At 43.3% G+C, this 22,084-nt stretch overlaps 1 protein-coding gene across 3 annotated transcripts in view; it reads left to right on the plus strand.

Moving 5' to 3' along the window:
* The window catches only part of TMCC3 (transmembrane and coiled-coil domain family 3), a 241,873-nt gene that overhangs the window by 181,225 nt on the left and 38,564 nt on the right, over positions 1 to 22,084 (plus strand). The window lies entirely within an intron of this gene.

Raw genomic sequence — 22,084 nt, forward strand, 5'->3', positions numbered from 1 at the left:
CCCACTTTGGTGAGTTGAGGGCAGCCTTGTCTGGGTAGGAATACTTGTGTGTTTGCTTTTTTCTTTTGAGGAAGATTAGCCCTGAGCTAACATCTGCCACCAATCCTCCTCTTTTTGCTGAGGAAGACTGGCCCTGAGCTAACATCCATGCCCATCTTCCTCTGCTTTCTATGTGGGATGCCTACCACAGCATGGCTTGCCAAGCGGTGCCATGTCCGCACCCGGGATCCGAACCGGTGAACCCCGGGCCACCGAAGCGGAACGTGTGAACTTAACCACTGCGCCACCAGGCCGGCCCCTGAGAAGGAATACTTGGAAGAGGTTGGGAAAAGGAGAGTTGTGGCTGTTCCAGGCTGTGTGTCTAGTCTTCTGAAGACCTGAGAGAAACCGAGGCAATGGAAGGCCTTAGGCTAAAGAGTGGAACATCCAGAAGATACGGATTCTTTGGGAATTTCAGGCAAGGAGAGAAAGTGGGTGGAGAAGAAATTTAAGCTCTGTGTTTTTCTGAAGTAAAGTTGGTTCTAATTAAGATGTGTATGTAGGCTTGTTGTAATGTAAGGACATTAAATGGTGCCTTGAGCTGCAGCCTTTCACAGAAATTTTGCTATAAGCACTTGTCCAAAAATAAAATATAGCCATAGTGAAAGCAGTGCTTCAGCACCTCAGTGTATTTACTCCACTGTGTGCAACTTTGTGTTGGGGCCAAAAATCCCTTTTTTGGGTCTTCGTAAAGATATTGTCGTAATCCAGAAGGCCTGGAACTCGACTGTAGAGAGTCAGTGGTGTACTATTTTAAGCTCACTAATTGGAACAGGTGGCCTCTATTTGAGACTGAATCGTAGTTGGCGGAGGTTTTAATTTATCTGAAAATCTGAGGCCCATTCAGTCAGAGCTGTTCAGGCTGGGTATCGGCATCAGCAGAGCACTTGAAAGCTCCCACCATTAAAAGCACAGAGAAGTGGAGGAAGATGGAAGAAATGCAGTTTAGTAGTTGACTCAATCCTTAAATGTTGGATGTAGAGCTGGTGAAGGAACGTGACTGAGTGAGGGATGTCCAGATGCTCGAGAGGGCCACTTGTAACTGTTTCTCCAGATGAGGAAAATGTCTGTAAGTCTCTCCTTTGAATCCACCCTGTAAGATGGCGTGGTTCAAGAGGACTTGATGCTGTGCTCGTGTTTTTAGAGGTGTTGGCACATCTTCAGGTGTGAGGTGGAGGGGTGTGCCCAGGTGACTCAGCTTGCTGCAAGGGCTCCAGTTGAGACACTGTAAGACACCTCTAGTGAAATCAGAGAGGGTCTGCAGATTATGAAGGCTTCTCCAACTGGACCACTCCTTTATTTTTACAGTAAATGTATGCTTTGTCTAGTATCTTGACCATATCTTGCTTTAAATCCTTCAACAGGACAGAATCCCAATTTCTTAGCCCGGCACCCGGAGTCACCCATGTGACCTTTGTCATTCACCCACGCTCAGCCCTTGAGCTGTGACCTCCTTTTTTTGTGGACTTCCACACCTCCCCTCTGTACCTGCGGGCACCTGCTCCATCCTCTTGCACAGGGGTGGTTGTGTTCTTTTATCTGGGCGTGGAGCCTGGTACATAGTTGGGGCTTTGTAAATACCGATCGAATGAGCGAGTGTGGGTATGTTGTGAAATTGCACTCTGGGACTTGAGAAGCTGGCAAACATAGTCCACTCTTGATCAATGTCCACGTAGATTAACCTGCCTTGTTTTAATTGCTGTGCAGGATTCCATTGTGTATGGGTATTGCATAATTTATTTAACCATTTCCTTGTTAAAGGACACATCTATTGCTTTCAGTCTTTAGTTAATAGGGCTCTTAAGTGACTGCCCTTGAACATGTTTGTTTTTGCACATGTGAAGAATATGTTAGTGGGCTAAATTATTGAAGTAGAATTGCTCAGCCAAGGGAATGTTCATTTTAAATTATGATATTGCGAAATTGGACACTGAACCTATTCTGTGTCATATGCTAGGAGCTGGGGGGGGGCGTGCGGCAGTGAACACAAGTGATACCACTTTCTATAACCATCAGTGTATGAACGTGTCTCAGCTCACACCTCTCTGACACAGCATATGGTAACATTTATTTATTTATTTTTGGTGCGGAACATCGGCCCTGAGCTACCATCTGTTGCCAGACTTCCTCTTTTTGCTTGAGGAAGATTGTCGCTGAGCTAACATCTGCCACCAATCCTCCTCTTTTTGCTGAGGAAGACTGGCCCTGAGCTAACATCCGTGCCCATCTTCCTCTACTTTCTATGTGGGATGCCTACCACAGTATGGCTTGCCAAGCGGTGCCATGTCCGCACCCGGGATCCGAACCGGTGAACCCCGGGCCGCTGAAGCGGAACGTGCGCACTTAACCGCTGCACCACCGGGCTGGCCCCTGATCGTATTTTTTTAAATTTTCATTTTGAAACAATTACAGACCTACAGGAAGTTGTAAAAACTAGTACAAAGATGTCCTGTGTATCCCTCACCCAGATTTTCCCAGTGGTCATATCTTATGTAACTATAGTGCAATAGGTTGATCATATTTTCACAGACTTAAAAACCATTTGTCTTCGTTATGAACTGTTTTGGTTTTCTGGCCAGTTATCTGTTGGGTTATTAATCTAAGTTCATTTATAGAAGTTTCTTACTTATTAAATAAGTTGTGTTGCACATACATTTTTTCCAGTTTGTCGTTCCTGACTGTATTAGTTTTCTACTATTGTGTAACAAGTTACTGTGAATTTAGCAACTTAAAACAAGACCTATTTATCAGCTCGCAGTTTCCGTGGGCCAGGAGTCCAGGGACAGCTTACCTGTGTCCTCTGCTCAGTTTCATCAGCCTGAAATCAAGGTGCCAGCCAGGACTTCAGTCTTATGTGAGGCTTGGAATTCTTTCCCAAGCTCTCTGGTTGTTTACTGCATCTCTGTTGCTTTTGTCTCTAACCTCTAGACCCTCTTTTGAAGGGCTCACCTGATTTAGTCCGGGCCCACCCAGGTAGTTCACCTTTTGATTAACTAAAGTCAACTGATTAGGAACCTTAATTACATGTGCAAAATTCTTTCACCTTTGCCATATAAAGTAACCTAATCATGGGAGTGAAATCCTATGGTATTCATTTGCTCACATACAGGAAGTATCATAGAGGGTGTGTGCTCCAGCAGGTGGGAATGTTGGGGGCCACCTTAGAGTTCTGCCCACTGCCCTGACTTAATGATGTTTTGTGTGTGCTGAGCATAGAGCTAGCATATAGCAAACACTAAAGAAGTATTAGCCAGACTTTGCCATGAAGAAATTTTAAAAATTTTAGGGCTTACAGGTTTGTGTCATGTTTAGAATGGCCTTTCATAGATTGAGATTCTTTAAAAAACCAAAACTCCATGTTCTTCTGATACATTTTATGATTTTTATTTTTATCTATTTTAGTCTTTGATCCAGTTAGAATTTGATTCCCTTTGGAATGTCTACACAGTTATTCCTGCACCATTTTCTGCATAGTTACCTCTTTTTAAAAATACACTGCTGTCCATATGTATAGTTTTATTTTTGTAAATTTCCGCTTTTTTCTCGGTTTTAAAACTATTGAACGCAAAGGTTGTTATTTTGGTGCATTTATTCAGGATTATCTTCCTCTCCCTTGCTCCTCAAACCAGGATTTGAGACAAGCATTTTGAGAACTCTGACTCATTCATTTTAGAAACTTTCAAATAGGCATGATCCCAGTGTCATTTACAGTAAGGAAAGACGAAAAGATGGCGGGGAGGAGATGGCAAAGTTTTGTGTCTTTAAAATTTGGTTTTGGGCCCGCCCACTGGCTCAGCGGTTAAGTGTGCACATTCTGCTTTGGCGGCCCGGGGTTCACCAGTTCGGATCCCAGGTGCTGACATGGCACCGCTTGGCAAGCCATGCTGTGGTAGGCGTCCCACATATAAAGTGGAGGAAGTGGGCACGGATGTTAGCTCAGGGCCAGTCTTCCTCAGCAAAAAGAGGAGGATTGACAGCAGCTGTTAGCTCAGGGCTAATCTTCCTCAAAAAATAAAAATAAATAAAAATTTACTTTCAGTTCTCTTTTGAACTAGATATTATCTCTCAACAATTTCTGCTTTATAGAGTCCTTCCCTTCCACATGTTGGCAAAAGCTGTTCCAGTATAAACAGTGTGTATTGTTGCTTCCCAAACCACCGTTACTGTGCATTGCCATGTTAATTGCTTGTGGTCCACCGTCCTAGCTGGGGAGATGGAAGAGCAGGAAACCAGCCTAACTTTGTGTTCTGCAGGGCAGCAGACCACGTCCAGCTCGAGTTCCTCTCACTTGGTACACATATTTAGCACCCTGTGCTGGCCTTGGTCCTGGGAAGTTTAAGTTGATTTGTCATTCATGTTAGGATAATGAATACAATGTTTCAATGCAAGATTTCAGATTTGTAGGTAATAAGCTGTTTATTTGGCTTAATTACCCTTATTTGTAGGTAGTTACCCCTGTGGCTTGCTAAATAAATAGATATTCAGGGGTTGTTACGTGCACCTCTGTTAATTATCAAGAGGTCCACCTGCCTTGTGATCTCTGCATCCGACACAGAGGGAGGTTAAAAGTGTCAGCTGTGCCCAGAAGCTAACACTTCAGTATATTAATGGGGGAATAAATATGCCTGTCACAGGCACTTTCATTTGGGAAAGGCGCTGTGCTTGTAAAAACCCCCTGACTTAAGCCAATTCTCAAGTAATATATGTTGTATAAAGCCAGCCAAAGTTTACCTCACGTGCTGAGCAATTTAGTGGTACTCCCTGAATTGGCATCTGTGTGGTATGTGGGCACCAAATTAAAGTGAGAGTCTTCTTTCGTTCCAGTAGCTCAGTTATGTCCTGTTACCCCCTGGGGAGCTTGTGCGGCTCATATTTATACCAAGTCATTGTCTGTGTCTAGCACCCAGAAATGGTCTACAGTTTGAGTGGGTGGGAGCATTTTAAATTCTGTTGAGAAATTTGACTGGCACTCTGGCCATTTAAAATGACCTAATAGCAAGAAAGTTTTTGAAATAGTGGGTGCTCAAATGAAGCTCTCATTTTTAAAGAAAGACTTAAAGTGAGGGCTCCTGAGCTTTGTTGCCATTTAAGCTCAGTTTTGCAAACTGAGCACCATTCCAACAGAATTTTGGGGGGAGCTTTTATTTCTTTGGGGAAATAATCTTGTATTTATGAGGCTTTCTTTAAATGTTGATGCCAGCTGATGTTTTTGATACAATTTGTTACACATTTGGGGTAATTTTAATGGTAACAGATTGGTAAGTAAGAATTATACATATACTGTTGAAAGACAAGGAGACACTAAGTCTGTATACAAAGATTATTTTATGTTTTTTGATACTTTAGACATTTCTGAAATTAGTTACTTTGTTAGTAAATAATTCTTTAAAATAATTGTTCCTTAGTTTATTTACACAATAACCTAAAATGAGCCTGGATGTTTTTCCAGGGCAGCTCGCTTATTAAACTCTCAGTGGGTTTTAATTTTCTTATGTTTATGCTTGCTGTGGTTGTTGAATTTAATTTAAGGTTGAAGTTAATGTCCTGTGGAAGTAAATGCAGTGACATCAAATTCTGAAATTATAAGGTAATGAAATGGCCCATCAGAAACAGCAACTTACCCCATATTTAAAAAGTAAACCAGACTCACAAAGGGAAGAATGTTCTGAGCATGAGGAAAACCCATATCAAATGATTAACCAAATAGTTCTGGTTAAATAGGTAGTAGACAAATTTATTTTTAATTACTAAATGCTTCAAACATGGAAAAAAACATTAAAAAATATGATACTTGTATACTTACCTGCTAGATTTAACAGATGTTAACATTTTGCCATGTCCGCATCATATTTCAGTCACTTATTTTTAAGAAATAAATGGTCCCAGGTAGAGCTATCTAGATATCTTCTCTCTTTGTACTTCCTCAGAGGTCTGCATAACCTGCACTGTGGTGTTTCATCCCTTTGATTGTTTTGTTTTGTTTTTTGAGGAAGATTAGCCCTGAGCTAACATCTGCCGCCAATCCTCCTCTTTTTGCTGAGGAAGACTGGCCCTGAGCTAACATCTGTGCCCATCTTCCTGTACTTTATATGTGGGACACCTACCACAGCATGGCTTGCCAAGCGGTGCCATATCCGCACCCGGGATCCGAACCGGCAAACCCTGGGCCGCCAAAGCGGAATGTGCGCGCTTAACCGCTGTGCCACTGGGCCAGCCCAGCTTTGATTGTTTTTATATGTTGAGTGAATCCATAAGCAATATACAATTTTGTTTCTTGTATTAAATATTTATATAAATGGCATCTGTTTTCTAACTTGCTATTTTTTCAACATACTGTTTTTAAAATGTATCCCACTTCCGTCTCTTTTTTTTTTTTAAAGATTGGCACCTGAGCTAGGAACTGTTGCCAATCTTCTTTTTTTTTTTTCTGCTTTTTCTCCCCAAACCCCCCCAGTACGTATTTGTATATTTTAGTTGTGGGTCCTGTCTCATTTTTTACTGCTGTGCATTATTTCAGTGTACGAATTAAGCAGAGTGTGTTTATAGCTGTTCTCCTAATGCCGGACGGGTAGGTTGATTCTGAGAAGGTCTGTTTACTTGTGGGAGAGTGTCTCTAGGGAAGATACCTACTAGTGACGTTACTGGGGCAGAGGAGAAAGAATATCTTCAACTTTATTAAGTAGCTTTGTCAAGTAGTTGTACTTACAAGAGTGATTGTTTTTAAGGCCACATTTTAATATCTGCCATAGGAAATTTTCATAATAATGCTAGATTTGCATGGGTGTTGAATAGCGTTTGTTTAAAGTTTGTGTGCTTTTTAATTTTGCCTGAAAGGAAATATAAAGTTATTTTGAATTGGCTAGCGGGCAGTTTTTTAGACCCTGTCAAGGATTTTGCATCTCTGCTCTTGTTAATGTCTGAAAGCTGATGTGTTAATATTTTATTTATTGAGATATAATTTACATACAGTAAAACTCCCCTTTTTAAGGGTACACTTCTATGATTATGAACTTGTAACTATCATCCAATTAAGACAGAATATTTCCATCACCCCAAAAATTCCCTCTTGCCCCTTTATAGTCATCCTCTCTCTCCGCTGTCCTCAGCCCTGGCAGCCATCGATCTGATTTCTGTCCTTAGGATTTTGCCTTTTCCAGGATGCAGTGTAAATGGAATCAGACAGTGTGTAGCCTTTCTGAGTGTGGCTTCTTTCACTTAGCATAATGCTTTTGAGAGTCCTCCATGTTGTGACATGTATCAGTAGTTCATTCGTTTTGGTTGATAAGTAGTATCAGCATATTTTTAGGAGTACTGAAGTGTGTATGTATGAACAGAGATGAGAAATGACTTAAATCCCATGCCCCTCATGTGACTGAATTTCCCTCAGTTTTCCTCATGTCACGACCCAGAGTATTGCGAAAAGTTCAGCGCGTCTATTTCCACACTTAGGAAGGATGTTAATTTGTAATCCTGTTCCTTTTTAAATGTTACTTCAGAATATAAAATGTTAAGCACTACCTATTATTGTGTGTAAACATCAAATTAGGGCCAGTGTTCTATGTCTTAACCCAGTGGATTTTGTATATTCGTACCTATTTCTAGGGGGGAAGCTCCGTAGCTTTCTTTGGAATAGTTCTCAGTGGTGGCAGATGACCTTTAAAGAAGATGGAGATCCGCCGGTCTCATGTAAGCTCGTGTTTCAGAATTAACAGCATCAGTTTGTAGAGGTATATTTCTTAATACGCCGAGAGGTCACGCTTTTATGTTGATTGGAAGTTTACAGAATATATGCAGAGAAGAGGCCATTTTTTCTTTTTAAAGATTTCATTTTTTCCTTTTTCTCCCCAAAGCCCCCCGTACATAGTTGTGTATTCTCCGTTGTGGGTCCTTCTAGTTGTGGCATGTGGGACGCTGCCTCAGCGTGGTCTGATGAGCAGTGCCATGTCTGCGCCCAGGATTCGAACCAACGAAACACTGGGCCGCCTGCAGTGGAGCGCGTGAACTTAACCACTCGGCCACGGGGCCAGCCCCAAGAGGCCATTTTTCTTTATAAAGTGGCACATGTAAATAGAATATTAGGAAAGCTAGCATAAGTGAGTTGTTCCACCAGCAATTCGACAAAGCCTTCGCGTGGGTTAGCACAGTTCTTACAACACCACCAAAACGTAGGTACAGTTACCCTCATTTTGTGGGCAAAGAACTGAGGCTCCAACGGGGGAAAATGATTTGTGCAAGATCATACTAAGAGCTGAAAAGGCTAGAACTTGAAGCCGGATTGGTCTGCATTCCAGAGCCTTGTGCCCCTAACCATTAGGCGGAACTGCCTCAATATCTGAGAGGACAGAGACACAGAAACCCAGATGCAGACAGCGGTTACCTCTGGGTAGTAGAATGATGAGTGCTTTGTTTTTCTTCCTCTGGCTTTTTGGTATTTTCCTAGCTTTTCTAAAACAAACGTGTTTTGCCATTAAATGTAGCTAAATAATAAGCAGCTTTTGTCCTGAGAAGGAGAAGGTAAATCACATTCGTGCTGTAGCTTTCTGATTTCCTCTTCATTTTGCCCTGGGTCTGGGGAAGGGTCACTGGTCAAGACTTGTGACCAATAGCAGCGCTGGGTGTTAGGGACCGCCAGCTGCACACCCTGGAGTGTGGATCTGGAATTCTCTCCTGGCTTTCTTCTCAGGCAGGGCCGGTTTGAAGCAGACTAGGCCCAAACTCGAGATCTCAGTAGAAAACATAAGGAGAGGCTGCCTTCCCCAGGGCTGCCTTCATTGTTCCAAGTGCTTCATCGTGGGCCCGGCACTGTGCTGGGTGCTGAGATCAGGCAGATGTGGGCACCGGCCTCGAGCTCAGGCTAGGGGGACAGACCTGCAGACAGATAATGACAGTGCTCCAGGGAGCCCTGGCCTCACATGGACCCTTCCGGAAAGAACTGACCCACAGCCCACCCTGAGAGGCTCTAGACCAGAAGGAGTAGGTGTCAGCCTTCCTGGTCCGTCTCCCTTCGTACTCACCCCTCCTGATAGTTGTTTGCAGGCCATTTTTGGGAGAGGAAGACAGATGGTCCCAATTTTTGCTGTTTTGGTTCTTATTAGCCCTTTGATATGTATTCTGCATGTGTATATATGTGTGTATGTGTATATATATTTTTATATCCTCATACAAAGGAAATACTAAATCACGGGCATCACAGATAGGTAATTTGACTCAGATGGAAGAAGGATGCTGCAGAAAAGGGAGGAACAGAGATGTGAATTGTCATGGCAACCAGCAGGTTTTTATAGTGGAACGCTGCCTTTGTAACCCAAACCAGTCACCTTTTTTTCTAACTACAGAAAACAGACTGATGCAAACTCAAGAAATTATAGTACCGTCTCTCAGTGGGGTCTTACTTGCTTTTGGGAAACAGTCTTGCAGTGATGTCAGTTCCTTCATAGAATTTCAGAGCTGCAAGGCACCCTGCAAGGCCTTAGAATTTTATGAAGTCAGGTACTGATGGCTTTCTCATTGTTATCTGTCACCCTCTTTTCCACACCACCCCCCAACCAGTCTAATCCACATGGCCAGGATTTTTATGAGGGATTATAATGGGGATGAGTTTGGAGATTGGCAGACTGGCATTCTGTGGCACAGCCTCCTTCCAGGGGAAGAGGATTCCATCTCCCGTCCTTTGAGTGCTTTTGCTGTTTGACCTTGTATGACCTCGTTGTGCTTGTTTCTTCACCATCCTTCGCTCTCTAGACTCAGTAAACGCCCAGATGCTCAGGATATCTCCCCCCTGCCAGTCACGAGGTCCGCCCATTGCTGTCTGAGGACTCCTGGAGAATTGAACCCTTGTGGTTTTCTTTGGGTGGCTCTAGTGAAGTTTCATATCTGAGGTACAAAGGGTCGGTGTCAGAAAAGAGCCCTTGTGTGAACAGGTGGAGCTTAACTTGGGAAAGTAAGGACCTCCTGGAGTGCCCTGCGAGTTTTGTTGATTAGCGCTTTGAGAGAAGTCAAAAACACAGGCTGCCTCTTCCTTCCCCTAACTTTCTGGCCTAAGGAGTCCCCTTCACCCAGGACCACACCTTGAGTGTGAGAGCTCTGGGACCCCCTAATGTGCTGCCCTGGACGGTCGCGTCAAGGTTGGTGGTGCTGTGTCTCCACAGCATGTGGCATGGGAAAGGAGTCACTCGGGCACCTTTCATGGCACTGAATTTAAGAGTGAGCTCCCTTTCACCCCTTGGGTTGGCTTCTTCCCAGGCCTGACTGCCCTATTGTCATCTCATCGCCCCTTCCACCAGGTCAGAAATGTAGTATGTGGGAGATGTCAGGCAGAGGCCATTCCTAAGCAGCAAAGGCGTGGATCATGCTTGTGATCATTCTCCGTTCAGCCTAATTCAACAGATATGTATTGAGCACCTACTGTGTGCCAGGCATCCCAGGGAACAAAAGAAACATCCCCTCCCCCATTGAGCTTGTGTTCTAGTAAGGCAAGGCAGACAAACCAGACCCATGGTAAATATACAGTATGTTAGGTGGTGATGAGTAAAATGTTGAAAAAGACAGGGGACGGGGATGAAGAGGCCTCAGGTGCAGGGTAGACAGAAGCAGGTTTAAATAGGAGACTCAAGGAAAGCTCTTCTCAGAGATTGCATTGAGGGAAGATTGAGGAAGTAAGCTAAGGAGGAGTGTCCCAGGGAGAGGGAACAGCAAGTACAGACTCCCTGTGACAGGAGTGTGCTTGTTGTGTGAGGCCCATCAAAGAGGCCCTGTGGATGGAGTGGGGTGAACAAGGAGTTGAGTAATAGGACATGAGGTCCGAGGGGTAGTGGGGAGGCCAGTTCATGGGCCAATACATGTTTTACAGGGATCACCTCATCTGCTGAATTAAAAATTGATTGTAAGTGGGCATGGGCTGGTGCAGGGAGACCTATGGGGCTGGTAAGAGTGGCTTGGACCAGGGTGCTAGTGTAGGGAAGGAACACAAGTCCCTCTATCCTCTGGATCCTTCTGACTGGGCTGTGAATTAAATTTGCATGAGACTAACAGGAGAAAATCAGACAAAGCTTTATAACATGTATACATGGGCAAGACCCAGGAAAACTGAGCAACTCACCAAAATGGCGGAGGCTTTTGTTTTAAATACCGTCTTCAGCTAAAGACAAAGGAGGATGTTGGGGTGGGGGAGTCAGTTATGGGAGATCACCTGAAAAGTACAGTGAACAAGAGTCAGGTTATTATGCAGATTGAAGTCCTTGCCTTCCGCATTGATAAGAGTTTCTAGAGATAAGGTCATCCCCCCTTCTTCCTGGTAGAGAGGGAGACACCTTTACAGATGGAAATTTCCCTTATCTTACAAAGGGTAAATTCTACTTCTCAGAGCTTCTCCCATGTCTGCAGTTTTTAAAAGTAACCAGCCCAAAATAATCCTCATGCCAAAGAGACACATTTTGGGGTCGCCAATTCCAGTCCCCTACACTAGCAGTGGAGGTGATAAGTGATCTTTTAAATACAGGCCATTTTTCAGCCCTCCTTTGGTGTGCTAAGAGCTTTGAAGAAGCAGCATAGTGCCAGGGCTCTGGGGACACTGGGTCTAGTTTTTAAATCCTGGTTCTGCCACTTGCAAGCTGTGTGAACTCAGGCACTTTGCTGAAACCGTCTGAGCTACAGTATAAGTCTTTCCTTCTGAGGATGTGGAAGGCTTCCATAAGACAAGGTACCAAAAGGGTCTTCCCCCGACTCTTTCTCAACTCAGATCCCTCTTGGGTGCTTCCCCACCCAAGCTGTGCCCAAGTCCATTGTGAGCCTTTGTATTCTTGTCACTTGTGGTTCTCTTGTCTCCCTTCCCACCAGAGAGTGAGTGGGGATCGGATCTCCACTGCTTGGCATGTCATGTAAAATAAATATTTGGATGGATAGAGGAACGAGAGGAAGCAAGGAAGGAAAGAAAGAATGAATTAAGAATTTCATGCATAGATATTAGTGTAATATTTGAGTTCACACATTCCAACAGACAGCAGGACTTTTTCTTTTCAGAGTTCAATGTTTAAGGACATCAAATGATTAGTTAAGGCCTTGGCTACATATTTTATTTAAATAAGTCTAATTAGGGAAGACACGTACTCTTATTTCCATATTTTAAAATTTATCTTCTCCCTGCTTTTGGCTTGTAGAAAAATGTTTGTTCAAAGATGGTAATTGGTGTTTTTACTTAGATGTTATTTGAGAATAAAGATTTTGTTAGCAGATTTCATCAACTGTCTGGGGACGTTTTGCCCCAATATTTTATTCCGAAAATTTGCAAATAAAGACAGAAAAATACAAAGGTAATTATTTAAATTAACAGTGCCTTAATATACGGATGATCTAACGCTCTTCACACTGTCACTATGGTAGGGACTCCTACAACGCAAGTGTTCTTGAGTTTGGAATGCTTCTGTTCCCCACTCTGGGATCTGGAAAGGCTGGATCCTAGCATAACTTTTCTGTTAGAAAAATTCTGTGTGACACCTTCGGTCACCGTGAGACCATTGACCTTCATCTGACCCCCTGCATCATTTATATTTAACGTCAGTGTTATAGACTGAATTGTATGCCCTCCAAAAGTTAGGTGGCGTCTGTGATATTGTAATTTATAATAAGAAATGTATATTTGGTCTTCATCCCTATTTCTGGCACAAAGCTCCTAAAACCCTTGGAATTTCCTAAGTGATAAGAGGAATGAAAGAGAAAGGAGCATCTTTTGTTTTTCCTGTAAGCCTTTCCTATCCTCCTTTGACCCCACCTAAGTCTGTATTAATGCAGTGACTTTTGGAAAGCCCCTAAGGATGAGGCTGGTCACCAGGGGAACCACCTGTGATTAGAGAATTGATTTAGGCCCACCCCTCACCTCCAGGGAGGGGAGAAGGGGAGTCGGGTTCATTTAATCACCAGTGGCCAGTGATTTAATGTGTCCTGCCTTTGTAATGAATAAGAACTTGAAAGGACAGGGTTCGGAGAGCTTCCAGGTTGGTGAACACGTGGGAATTTGGGCATAGCGGCTCCCAGAGAGGACGTACAAACTCCAGCCCCTTCCCACATCCCATGCCCTGTGCATCTCTTCCATCTGGCTGTTTCTGAGTAATATCCTTTTATAATAACCCAGTGATCTGAATTAGTAACTGTTTTCCTGAGCCACTCTAGCAAATTAATTAACTGGAGGAGGGGGGTCATGGGAACCTCCAGTCTGTAGCCAGTTGGTCAGAAGCAGAAGTGACAGCCTGGACTTGCAATTGGTGTCTGAAGGTGTGTGGGGGCTGTCTTGGGGACCGAGCCCTCAACCTGTGGGATCTGATGTTATCTCCAGGTAGATAGTGTCAGAATTGAGTTAAATTGTAGGACACTCAACTGGTGGTGTAGAATTGTTTGGTGTGGGGACCCCCCCCCCAACACATCACACACATTTGGTGACAGAAGTGTAACAGTAGTGTGAGAGTAGAGGAGACACAGAAATGAGTTTTTCCTTGACAAAGTCCTAAGCCCTAGCACCTCAGAATATGACCTTCCTTAGAAATAGGGTCTTTACAGAGGTAATCAAGTTAAAACGAGGTCGTTAGGGTGGGCCCTACTCCAGTATGGTTGGCGTCCTCTTAAAAAGGGGGAATTTGGAGACTGCCGTGCACAGAGGAAAGATAACGGGAAGACACAGGGAGAACACCTAAGATGTGAAGGGGGCGGAGAGGAGTGATGCAGCCACAAGCCTGGGAATGCCCAGGCCACTGCCTGAGGCTGCCAGAGGCTGGGAGACGGCACAGCGTGGAGCATGGCCTTGCTGACACCTTGATTACAGGCCTCCAGAACTGAGATAATAACTTTCTGTTGTTTTAAGGCACCCGGTTTGTGATCCTTTGTTACTGCAGCCCTGGGAAACTTACACAGTCCGTATGTTTAAGCGTGTTTCCTGTCGACACATGACAACAACAGAAGTACCAGTACCTGGCACCAGCACAAGTAGAGGTACAAAAGGTCTTGAAACCCTAGGACAATAGTTAACAGGTGGTTGTCTCTGTCATCCTCCAAATGCAGTTAGATTAATCTTCTCTGCCATCTAAATAAACAGCATTTGTAGCAAACTCATAGAACCCCAGGAATATGTCTGGACTCAGTTTGAAAAACACAGGTGTAGGAATAAGAGAAGCAGCTCAGACTTTGGTTCTGAGTTCAAATCCTGTCTCTACTTTGCAACTAGGTGACCCTGGTCACCTTGCATTATCTTTTTGCACCTGTAGAGTGAAAATGATACTCTCTCCCCTGTGGATTGTGGCTGGAGAATTAGAAGTAGTGAGAACAGTCTGGCGTTGAGCCTTGCACGCAGCAGGTGTCAGCGATCAGTTGAGGCACGAGGCTGGGGTGAAGGGAAGAACCCAGTGAGGGAAACTGGAAATGGCTTGGCTGGAGTAGGGTAGATCCTGGCCTGGGAGACAGATGGGGTCTGACTTACTGTATGAACTTTACCCAGGAGATTTTCATCCAAGTGGTTTTTCCCCTCAGATAAAAAGTCACAGATTCCTGTGCTCGAGTGGGCCCAGAAGGGGCCTCTGGTTCAGGCATGAGCCTTGTGTCCTTAACAAGGTATGAAGATCCCAGAGACAAAGTCACTTGTCCAAGGTCAGAAAGTCTTGCCACTTGGGCTATTTTTTGTTTAATAGGACAACCAAAAACCAAAACATGATTGTGTTGGCTTTTCCTTTTTAAATAGCTTTATTGAGATATAATTCACATATCATACAATTGACCCATTTAAAGTCTACAATTTAATGGAATTTAGTATATACACACAGTTGTGCAGTCAACACCACAATCAATTTTAGAACATTTTCATCATCCCCAAAAGAAACTCTGTGCCCATTAGCAATCACTCTCCATTTCCTCCCTCCCAAAACCCCCAGGCCAAGGCAACCACTGATTGACTTTCTGTCTCTGTGGATTTGCCTGTTCTGGACATTTTCTGTAAATGGAATCAGACATAATGTGGTCTTGTGTCTGGCTTTTTTCCATCACCATAATGTTTTTAAGGTTCATCGATGTTGTAGCATGTAGCATGTATCAGTACTTCATTCCTTTTTATGGCAGAATAATATTCCATGGTATGAATATACCACGTTTAATTTATCTGTTCATCAGTTGATGGACATTTGGGTTGTTTCCCAAATTGACATAACAGCCATTTGGCTGTTATGATTAATGCTGCTACGAATATTTGTGTACAAGTTTTTGTGTAGGTATATCTTTTCATTTCTCTTGGGTATATACCTAGGAGCAGTATTATTGGGTCATATGGTAATTCTATGTTGAACCTTTTGAGGAATGGCCAGTGTTTTCCACAGTAACTACACCAGTTTACCCTCCCACCAGCAGTTTATGAGAGTTCTGCTCTCTCTGTATCCTTGTCAGCACTTGTTATTATCTGTCTTCTGATTATAGCCGTCCTAGTGGGTATGAAGTGGTTTCTCATTGTAGTTTTATGTTTGTTTTAAAAATTTCTTTTAATGAAAGTAGTTGTAGTCATTATACAAGGAAATAGGTAAAATATCTTTAGCTGAAAGGCTGGTATAATTAATAATATAACTTCAAAATTAACTTTCATGCTTTACTACATTCCTTCTAGACATTTCTTGAAGCTGGTTATCCAAAACCAGAGTTGGATGGAATCATTGTTGTGAGTTTGCATGGCTTGACTTTTACTCTGTTGCTGAAATCGCGTGAGAACAGGCACCTCGAGCTCCATGGCCCTCCCGACTAAAGCATCCAGGGTTGGAAGGCTTGTCAGCAGCCAGCCTTTCGAGGGATGTGGTAGGTGTCTGGCCTCATGTCATCTTAGGCAAGTGACCAGAGCATCTACTCATGATTCTCTCAAGGGACAACCGCTGCTGTGCAGATGCGGTAGTTATAAGTGGATACAGCCCGAACTGGCCCCTTGTACCGGTAAAGATAGACTCCATGCTGTCTTTACAGACAAGCTTTACAGGCTGCACATTCTATGGTAAAGAACAAGAAGCCTAACAAAATGCACAGCACCTGTGAGGCCAGAAATAAATGTTGCTTGAATGAATGAATAGCTCTGGCTTTGGGAGCCAGACACCATCCTAGTGTGGCAGCTTGGGCAAGCTACTTAAGCTGTCTGAGCCTTTGTCCCTTATCTGCAAAGCAGAGATGGAAATGCCTCTCTTGCCGTGTTCTCGAGATGACGTAAAGTGCCCGGCTCATGGTAGGCACGCAACAAATGTTAATTCTCTTTCTTTAAGTAGCCCTCTTACTCGTCTCAGATATATTTCTCTCCAGATTTAGTCCAGCACCAGATACGACAGAACACAGGGTCAATTGTCCTGTTTAGCTTTTCTTAACAGAGAAATAATGAGCTCTTGGCAAAAATTAAGTGTTGGTGGAAATGGATATTGCAATTTGGTAGCTGCTGATTGACACATGTTTGCTAAACAGCTCCTCAAATTTCAGGAAGCCTGCCTAGAAGGGAAAAAAGGGAAGAAATCCTTAGAACATTTTTACCCTCTGCCAGGTACTTATTTACAACATCATCATCTTTGGAATGTCCCAGCTGAAAAATTTTTAGAAAACATTCACTAGCTTTGGCTCAAGAATTCAAGTTAGCCTGCAGGAAAGCTTAAACTTCAATGGATATAAAAGGGTTGGGTCCTGTTTGGAGCCTCTTTTCCTTAGAAATTATTTTTTTTAAGAAAGGGCTGTTCTTTTGGTCACTAGGTCTTTTTTTAGACCTACAGGGAAGTCATAGTAACAGGCTCCATGTCTGACTGGGTTCCATAGCAACAAAGGGTTGTGACTTTATTAGAGGAGAGTTGAGCATGCCAGGAAAGATAAAAATCAGAGTATGGAAAATGTCTGACCAGATGAATGTGTTTTTTGGACCGTGTGCCCTGGAATGAAAAGGTTTCCTGAGTTGGCATCAGTCTCCATGACAAATTTGAATCCCACTGGGTTATCATTAGGTCATAGGGATCAGTACCTATTTCCAAAAGACCTGTCTGCATCTTCGCTTTTATTCATTCATTCATCCTTTTTTATATCTCGGTCTATTAAAAAAAAAGATACCGAAACAGTAACGGTAAGAACCTAACCGGAGATGATTCTGAATTCAAAGGTAGAAAAGAAATTCAGCACGTCCTTTGTGGAACTGATTAGAGCTGTAAATTGTGAGACCGTGTGGGAGGGCCAATTAGAGGCAATTATAACTCGAGTGAACTCTCCCTGTATTAAAGCTTGCTGTGTGCTTTCCAAGCTGGGGGTTTCGTTTCCCATCCATGTTTCTCGTGGATGCCTTTAGAGATCCTGACTCCAGGGCCAGGTTGTGGAATCGCTGTAGGAGCTGTCCTCTTCACTCTCCTAACAGCAAGGCGCGGGCTGATGCTCTCACCGAAAATGTGTGATTATTAGGGTTGTCTTGCTAAAGGTTCTAACATCTGACCAAGCAATAGTGAGAGCTGAGGACATTGAATCATCCTCACCTGGTTATAAATGTGTGGGGCTGTATTTCCTTTTCTCTCATGTGTTCTGTGGTACATTTCTCCACATCCTGATATGGAAAGTGAAAGAACTCCGAGGTGCCAGTTACCCTTTTAAACCAGGGGCACGTTCTGACATGCCCTCTGGGTCCAGACTTCATTAGTCACTTACTTATGACCTCATCATGGTGAATCAGAAACTTCACAGATACTCATGATAAACATAATCATAAGTAGCATTGGTGCAAGAGGAAGGAATTACCTCACCAGGTTTTGGGTGTCCCAGCTATCATTAATTAGCTCCAAAGTTCTTGGGAAAATTAGTTAATTTCTTGGTCCTTGGTTTCCTTATCTTAAAATGAGGAGTTTGGCCTGAATTGGTGTTTCCCAAACCTCCCTGTTTGTAAGAATACACTGGGTTAACGCGCAGAACCTCTATTGGAGATTCTGATTTGCTAGGTCTTGAGTGGGGCTGAGAGGCAGGTGCCTCAAGTGATCAGATGTTCAGGAAATACCAGACTGGCTCAGTAGTTATCAAACCTTATGTGGGCATAGGAATGGTGTGGGAGTGGGAGGGAGAAAGGCTGTCTAATGCAGACCCCCCCCAGGTTCTGGCCCTGAACCATTGGTCTAGGCAGGATCCGGGAGTCAGGTGATTGCAGCCACAGTTCGAGAAACACTGGTGTACACTATTCGAACCCTCTTCCAGCCCCAGAGATGGCTCTTGTGTATATTGCCCCTGACCGAGTGCCTGGAGGGCTCTGCTCATACCCAGTGCCGGCCGCAACTCCATTCAGTGTTTTAGAAAGTATTTGTTTTAAAATCTTGAAGTTGTGCAGTTGTGAACACCTTTGTTCGTAGAATTTTCTCCTCTATGCTGTGTTGTTTCCTTTGGGTTCGACAGTGTTTGCTAGGCGTACCAGCAGCATAGGAATTACCTGGGGAGCTTGTTAAAAAATACAGAGATTTGGGACTCCAAGACCTAAAGATTCAGTAAGTCCTATACAGGGCCTGGGCATTAGTCTTTTTTTTTTTTTTTTTTAACTTGAAGCATTTTGTGTTTCTTCTTCTTTTTTTTTTCTTTTTAAGGTTTTGACAGGTTGTGGGCTTCTCACCTCTCCTCCTAATCTCACCCCAGTTTCCAGAGTAAAACTAAGTTTAAATTGAAACACACATGTTCGGCACAAGGAGTTGGTTAAATTGAGCCACTTAGATTTATAAGAAGAGTCTGTAACACATACAGCAGGTGCCTTAGAGAAAAAAACTGATGCTCTGAGACCAAGACAACAAGTTTAATGATGAAATGATTAAGTGCTGGATCAAACACATTTTAACGTGTAATGCCCTGTAGAATTTCTATTGTTGCCTTTTTTGTTCTGTTTTCTGTTTAACGAAGATTAACGTTGTTAAATGAAGAGGTTAGTAGATCAAGTTCATAGGAAAAAAAATTCCATAGTACTAAAGGGCACGGACAGAGTGAAGTTTCTCTCTCCAACTTGTTATCCTCAGAGATAAGCGCTGTTATGTTCCTCATGTATCTTTACAGAAATGTTTTCTGCACAAAACATATATGTCCATTGTTTATTTACTCATTTCCTATTGATGTACGGTTTAAGTTCCTGGTAGCGTGGTTTTTTCCCCCATGTTTGTTTTGCTTTGTAATACCGTGAGGAATATTTTTGTACATCTTTTTTCTGTAACCATATATGGATAAGTTTCTAAAAGCAAAATTGTTGAGCCAAGGGATATGTGTCTTTTAATAAGGATAGATGAGGACAAAGTGTCCTTCCAAAGGGTTGTACCAATTTACTGGGGAAATTTTTTATCTTCAGAAGACTTTCCTGCCCAGTTGCTTCTGACGCAGCAGGTAGGCAGTTGGTCATCCTTGTCTGCTTGAAGCCTGAGACTCACACCACGGCCTCCGAGAGAAGGAATTAAATGGGGTATTGCGTAAGAAAGAGGAGAATTCAAAAGGTATCTCAGGTTCAGAGGGAGAAGAGAATAGGGGATGGCTTAGTCAAGCAGGTAGCCGACCCTGAACCTGCAAGGAGAGTGCTTTGGGTCACACGAGGTCACGGAACCTGAACTCGGTTCTGAGGAAAGTAAGACAACCCTGGAGCATAATGTGATAGTGAGAAAACCATCCTCTAGATTACGGTAAATGGGTTCCTGGATGCCATCTGCTCCTTTGGGCAGTTTTGGGTGGAGCATTATGGTGATAAGATGCTCTTCATTTTACACAATGTGAGTCGTGGTACAGTTAGACGTGTGTGTGTATATTTCAAAGTAATGTTTAAGTTGAATTATGTCTCAGTGGTCTTTCACTCAGACTGTGTACGTCTCCTTAGTGTCTGAGGGATAGCTAATGCAGATCAGGAGCCAGGTGGCATGGGGATGTTGTTGGTTTAGTGGCAGGTGCCATCTAATCTGGCTGTCTCTCTTCCTTCTTTTTGCCACCTACTGGCAGCAAGATAGGAAAAGATCTTACAGACACACAGAAAACTAGGTGAGTCTATTCCTGTCTGGGAGGTTCACGCCTATTCACGGCAGAGATGAATTGGGAGGTATCTTGGGTCTGTATGTCAGTGAGAGTCAAAATCTTAGAGGTTGGCTAAAAGGGATGGCCAGGTGTATTGTGAGTTTAAAGGGAGCCATCCAGAGTCCAGACAATCTGGGAGCAGCAAGAACCTCAAGTTAGAACTAGGCATGTTGGGGAGAAGGTACGTCTTCCTTAGCACTTAGAGGCCAGAGTGCCCCTCGATCTTGCCATCCTTGAGCCATACCACATGTGGCCAAGTTGGAGACAGCCAGGAGTAAAACAGGCCCCTAAGACTACAGTTCTGAATTGAATCATTCTCTACCTTTTGTCAAAATTATTAAATAAGCCAAATGACTAGAGAGCTTTGAGGCAATTGTCAAATAATTTTATATTAGAAACTTGAGTGGATTTTTTGGGGGGATATTTATGACTGAGACACAGAACATGAGGGTAGGTATCTGGGCTGATGATGAAAGAATGGGAAAGATGAAGCTCCCAGGAAAGGATCAGGAAGGAAGAAAGAGGTGATCGTGAATGTGTTTTAGCAACTAAGTTGGGGAGGAAATAAAATACCCAGTGACCAGGATATTTTCAGACTAGGAAGGCAGCCATAAAAATAGGCAAGACAAATTGGAGCTCAAAGTTGAAGGCAAAACCGGAAGAAAAATGAACAAGCTTGGCTCTGTGGAATTGAATTCTGTGTGCCTTCGTGGTCAGTCTGATTTTTAAATCTTATTGTAGTTTGAAAATATTCATTTTAAGAGTTATAAATAGAACAAGCAAAATGAGCCTAGCAAAGAAAGTATATATTTCTTATATAAAAAGTATGCTATTGATTTAACATTTGGTTGGAGGCAAGATCCATTTGCTAGAATTTATTATTTAACATTTAAGGCCTTTACTTGAACTGAGCCAGAGGACAGAGGCCATGCAATATAACTTTGGTAGACACTCTTCCTCTTAAATATTACGGTATAGCTTTACGCAGAAGTAAAGTTTTGTTACTTTGTCTAGGTTTTATTAGACTGACAAAATTCTCTCTCTTTTCCAAACCCCATTGGTCTTTTCTCCCCCATCACACTGCCCAACACAAAATTAAATCAATACCACTTAAACCACATAACAATTTTGAGGTCTTTGCATTAGTTATTTAATGTCAAGGGCAGGAAACCCCTGGTCTCTGGACCATTCTGGCCTGAGTTTTTCCTGTGATTTACAGCAGTTCAAATATTTGAGAATCTGTTCTTACAAGGAAGGTCAAAAGGGATTTAAAGACCAGTGACTGACAGGAAGGAAGCTTGTAATCTGTTGCAGGGGTTAGTGCTCAAATTATTATAGTGCAAAGCAGTATATGATCACGAAAGGGCAAGAGAAAAATATTAAATGTCTTCTGGGTCTGGCATGACATCAGGACCTTTTCTGATCTCATTAATTTCTAGGAGGAATTTCCTCAGATGAGACAAGCGTCTCAAAAAGATTAATTTACTTGCCCAAGGTCATGCAGCTGCTAAATGGCAGAGCTGGGGTTCGATCCTGTCTGCCTGACCATAGAGGCCCCGCACGTCCCCTCAGTAAGTTGCCCGAAAGCACTGTCGCGGATGGGCTCCAATTCTGTTTCCTCAGCCCCGTCTCTGTCAGCATTTGTCTGGACAGCTGTGCTTCAGATTCCCATGGGAACCTCAGATTCATCGCGCCTGAGGCTGGGTCCTCTCCATTCCGACTCTCCTGCTCCTCCTGCCTCTCTTCAGTTGCCCATCTTGTGAATGATCTTATTGGCCACCAGACGGAATGAGACAGAAGTGGGGTTTCCCTTGACTCCCCCGCTTAGCCCCACATGCAAGTGGTGTCCTGTCCTTTTGACGCTGCCTCCTTCGTTTGCCTCGAATGCCATGCCCTCCTTCCCGCCACCCTGCCGCCAGCTCTCAGCACCTCCTGCCCTGGATCATGGCAGCCAGCTCCAGTTGGCTCCACTGGAAATGCATTTTCTCTCCTGCTGTCTCGGAGGGACTTG

Source organism: Equus quagga, chromosome 19, assembly GCF_021613505.1.
Source record: "Equus quagga isolate Etosha38 chromosome 19, UCLA_HA_Equagga_1.0, whole genome shotgun sequence".
Classification (NCBI taxonomy): domain Eukaryota; kingdom Metazoa; phylum Chordata; class Mammalia; order Perissodactyla; family Equidae; genus Equus; species Equus quagga.